Genomic DNA, 5,000 nt, shown 5'->3' with positions numbered 1-5,000 from the left:
TCCGGGACCGGACCGTGCTGCAGGAGGGGGTCAACCCCGGGTTTGGCTCCATGTCGACTGGAGCTCCGGCCCAGGGGCGGGCCGGGCGAGAGTTCCAGGAACCCGGCCGCGATTCCGGCTTCTCCCCGGTGCCCTGCCCGGAGGCCGGGCAGGTCCGGGGGCCTTCGGCGCGGGCGGCGGGCTGCTCCCGCGGGGGAGACGAGCCTCTCTGGGGCCCGGGAGGTTGGCCCTGGGTCGACCTGGCGCCGGGGCTCGGGCTCCGGAAGTCCGTATGAGGTTTTTCAAACGGGCCGTGCCCGGGCCTTCGCTCCAGGAGGGCGGACACTTTCGGCGGTTCGTCCCGGTGGCTGGGCCGGGTGCCGCATCTACAATATTGCCGAGAAAGGTCCGCGGAGATTTTCGGGGACACGGTTTCCGGGACCCTAGATGCCCATCTTGGGTTCCAGGAGCTCGGACGGAGGAACCTCCGGGGCCGGACCGTGCTGCAGGAGGGGTTCAACCGCGAGTTTGGCTCCATGTCGACTGGAGCTCCGGCCCAGGGGCGGGCCGAGCGGCTTGGCCGGGCGAGAGTTCCAGGAGCCCGGCCGCGATTCCGGCTTCTCCCCGGTGCCCTGCCCGGAGGCCGGGCGGGTCCGGGGGCCTTCGGCGCGGGCAGCGGGCTGCTCCCGCGGGGGAGACGAGCCGCCCTAACGCCCGGGAGGGAGGCCCGGGGTCGACCTGGCTCCCGAGCTCCGGCCCTGGAAGTCCGTATGAGGATTTTCAAACGGGCCGTGCCCGGGCCTTCGCTCCAGGAGGCCGGACACTTTCGGCGGTTGCTCCCGGCGGCTGGGCCGGGTGCCGCATCTACAATATTGCCGAGAAAGGTCCGCGGAGATTTTCGGGGACACGGGTTTCGGGACCCTAGATGCCCATCTTGGGTTCCAGGAGCTCGGACGGAGGAACCTCCGGGGCCGGACCGTGCTGCAGGAGAGGTTCAACCGCGAGTTTGGCTCCATGTCGACTGGAGCTCCGGCCCAGGGGCGGGCCGAGCGGCTTGGCCGGGCGAGAGTTCCAGGAGCCCGGCCGCGATTCCGGCTTCTCCCCGGTGCCCTGCCCGGAGGCCGGGCAGGTCCGGGGGCCTTCGGCGAGGGCGGCGGGCTGCTCCCGCGGGGGAGACGAGCCGTGCTGGGCCCCGGGAGGGAGGCCCGCGGTCGACCTGGCGCCGGGGCTCCGGCCCTGGAAGTCCGTATGAGGTTTTTCAAACGGGCCTTGCCCGGGCCTTCGCTCCAGGAGGCCGGACACTTTCGGCGGTTCGTCCCGGTGGCTGGGCCGGGTGCCGCATCTGCAATATTGCCAGGAAAGGTTCGCGGAGATTTTCGAGGACACGGGTTTCGGGACCCTAGATGCCCATCTTGGGTTCCAGGAGCTCGGACGGAGGAACCTCCGGGGCCGGACCGTGCTGCAGGCGAGGGTCAACCCCGAGTTTGGCTCCATGTCGACTGGCGCTCCGGCCCGGGGGGCGGGCCGGGCGGGCAGGCCGGGCGAGAGTTCCAGGAACCCGGCCGCGATTCCGGCTTCGACCCGGTCGACTGCACGGCGGGCGTGCAGGCCGGCGGCGACTCCCAGGGCCCCTTCCAGGCTGCGGGGCCCAGCGGTTGGAGCCCGGCTACCCCGGCGAGGGGCGGAAGAACCTGCACGGCGCGGCCGGAGAACCCGGCATGCATGCGCGGGGCAGGCCGGGCAGGAGTTCCAGGAGCCCGGCCACGATTCCTACTTCTCCCCGGTGCCCTGCCCGGAGGCCGGGCGGGCCCGGGGGCCTTCGGCGCGGGCGGCGGGCGGCTTCCGCGGCGGAGACGAGCCTCTCTGGGGCCCGGGAGGTCGGCCCTGGGTCGACCTGGCGCCGGGGCTCGGGCTCCGGAAGTCCGTATGAGGTTTTTGAAACGGGCCTTGCCCGGGCCTTCGCTCCAGGAGGGCGGACACTTTCGGCGGTTGCCCCCGGTGGCTGGGCCGGGTGCCGCATCTACAATATTGCCAGGAAAGGTTCGCGGAGATTTTCGGGGACACGGATTTCGGGACCCTAGATGCCCATCTTGGGTTCCAGGAGGTCGGACGGAGGAACCTCCGGGGCCGGACCGTGCTGCAGGAGGGGGTCAAAACCGAGTTTGGCTCCAAGTCGACTGGAGCCCCGGCCCGGGGGGCGGGCCGGGCGGGCAGGCCGGGCGAGAGTTCCAGGAACCCGGCCGCGATTCCGGCTTCGACCCGGTCGACTGCACGGCGGGCGTGCAGGCCGGGGGGCGACTCGCAGGGGCCCTTCCAGGCTGCGGGGCCCAGCGGTTGGAGCCCGGCTACCCCGGCGAGGGGCGGAAGAACCTGCACGGCGCGGCGGGAGAACCCGGCATGCTTCCGCGTGGCAGGCCGGGCAGGAGTTCCAGGAGCCCGGCCACGATTCCTACTTCTCCCCGGTGCCCTGCCCGGAGGCCGGGCGGGCCCGGGGGCCTTCGCCGCGGGCGGCGGGCGGCTTCCGCGGCGGAGACGAGCCTCTCTGGGGCCCGGGAGGTCGGCCCTGGGTCGACCTGGCGCCGGGGCTCGGGCTCCGGAAGTCCGTATGAGGTTTTTGAAACGGGCCTTGCCCGGGCCTTCGCTCCAGGAGGGCGGACACTTTCGGCGGTTGCCCCCGGTGGCTGGGCCGGGTGCCGCATCTACAATATTGCCAGGAAAGGTTCGCGGAGATTTTCGGGGACACGGATTTCGGGACCCTGGATGCCCATCTTGGGTTCCAGGAGGTCGGACGGAGGAACCTCCGGGGCCGGACCGTGCTGCAGGAGGGGGTCAAAACCGAGTTTGGCTCCATGTCGACTGGAGCCCCGGCCCGGGGGGCGGGCCGGGCGGGCAGGCCGGGCGAGAGTTCCAGGAACCCGGCCGCGATTCCGGCTTCGACCCGGTCGACTGCACGGCGGGCGTGCAGGCCGGGGGGCGACTCGCAGGGGCCCTTCCACGCTGCGGGGCCCAGCGGTTGGAGCCCGGCTACCCCGGCGAGGGGCGGAAGAACCTGCACGGCGCGGCGGGAGAACCCGGCATGCTTCCGCGGGGCAGGCCGGGCAGGAGTTCCAGGAGCCCGGCCACGATTCCTACTTCTCCCCGGTGCCCTGCCCGGAGGCCGGGCGGGCCCGGGGGCCTTCGCCGCGGGCGGCGGGCGGCTTCCGCGGCGGAGACGAGCCTCTCTGGGGCCCGGGAGGTCGGCCCTGGGTCGACCTGGCGCCGGGGCTCGGGCTCCGGAAGTCCGTATGAGGTTTTTGAAACGGGCCTTGCCCGGGCCTTCGCTCCAGGAGGGCGGACACTTTCGGCGGTTGCCCCCGGTGGCTGGGCCGGGTGCCGCATCTACAATATTGCCAGGAAAGGTTCGCGGAGATTTTCGGGGACACGGATTTCGGGACCCTGGATGCCCATCTTGGGTTCCAGGAGGTCGGACGGAGGAACCTCCGGGGCCGGACCGTGCTGCAGGAGGGGGTCAAAACCGAGTTTGGCTCCAAGTCGACTGGAGCCCCGGCCCGGGGGGCGGGCCGGGCGGGCAGGCCGGGCGAGAGTTCCAGGAACCCGGCCGCGATTCCGGCTTCGACCCGGTCGACTGCACGGCGGGCGTGCAGGCCGGGGGGCGACTCGCAGGGGCCCTTCCAGGCTGCGGGGCCCAGCGGTTGGAGCCCGGCTACCCCGGCGAGGGGCGGAAGAACCTGCACGGCGCGGCGGGAGAACCCGGCATGCTTCCGCGGGGCAGGCCGGGCAGGAGTTCCAGGAGCCCGGCCACGATTCCTACTTCTCCCCGGTGCCCTGCGCGGAGGCCGGGCGGGCCCGGGGGCCTTCGGCGCGGGCATCAGGCGGCTTCCGCGGCGGAGACGTGCCTCTCTGGGGCCCGGGAGGTCGGCCCTGGGTCGACCTGGCGCCCGGGCTCGCGCTCCGGAAGTCCGTATGAGGTTTTTCAAACGGGCCTTGCCCGGGCCTTCGCTCCAGGAGGGCGGACACTTTCGGCGGTTGGCCCCGGTGGCTGGGCCGGGTGCCGCATCTACAATATTGCCAAGAAAGGTTCGCGGAGATTTTGGGGGACTCGGTTTTCAGGACCCTAAATGCCCATGTTCGGTTCCAGAAAGTCGGTCAGAGGAACCTCCGGGGCAAAAGAACCGTGCCGCGCTGCCTTGTCAACCGAGCGTGGAGGCAGCGTGCCCCGATCCGGCGGGCCTGGCCGTGCGAGAGTTCCAGGCTCTGGCCCGCGATTCCGGCTCCCGCCCCCCCCCCCGGTGATGGGCTCGGAGGTCGGGCAGGCAGCGGTGCTTGCTTCCCCAGGAGTGGCGGGGCTCTCCTGACGGGGAACCGGGAGGACCTGGTGTCCGCCGTGGGACTTGGAAAACTTCTGCTCGGTTGCGTTGGGAGCGGTTAACGTGGGAGCTCCGGCCGGGAGCGGCCCGGCGGGCCAGGCCGGGGGAGAGTTCCAGGAGACCGGCCACCGCTCCGGTTTCGCCCCGGTGACCTGCCGCCCTCCCTTACGGCGTTCAGGGCAAGCCGGGGGCGCTTCCTCGGGAGCGGCGGGCTTCTCCTGCCAGAGAGCCGTGTTGACCTGGTGTCCGGCGTGGGACTTAGAAAAAAATTTCGCTGCTGGGGGGCGAGCGGTTGACCTGGGCCCGCCGGAGAGGCCTGGAAGTCCGTATGAGGTTTTTGAAATGGGCTTTGTCCGACCCTTCGATCCAGGAGGGCGGACACTTTTGGTGGTTTGCCCCGGTGGCTGGGCCGGGTGCCACATCTACAATATTGCCAAGAAAGGTTCGCGGAGATTTTCGGGGACACGTTTTTCAGGACCCTAAATGCCCATCTTCGGTTCCAGAAGGTCGGTCGGAGGAACCTCCGGGGCAAAAGAACCGTGCTGCTGCACCCGCGGGTCAAAGACGAGTCGTGTGCCCCGCTGCCGAGAGGGGGATGGCGGACACTTTGCGGTGTGAGCTCCCGGTCCGAGTCCGGTTGTCACGCCTGGCCCG

This window comes from Alligator mississippiensis, unplaced genomic scaffold (assembly GCF_030867095.1).
Source record: "Alligator mississippiensis isolate rAllMis1 unplaced genomic scaffold, rAllMis1 scaffold_22, whole genome shotgun sequence".
NCBI classification, from domain to species: domain Eukaryota; kingdom Metazoa; phylum Chordata; order Crocodylia; family Alligatoridae; genus Alligator; species Alligator mississippiensis.
Note: the sequence above shows the minus strand (reverse complement) of the source record.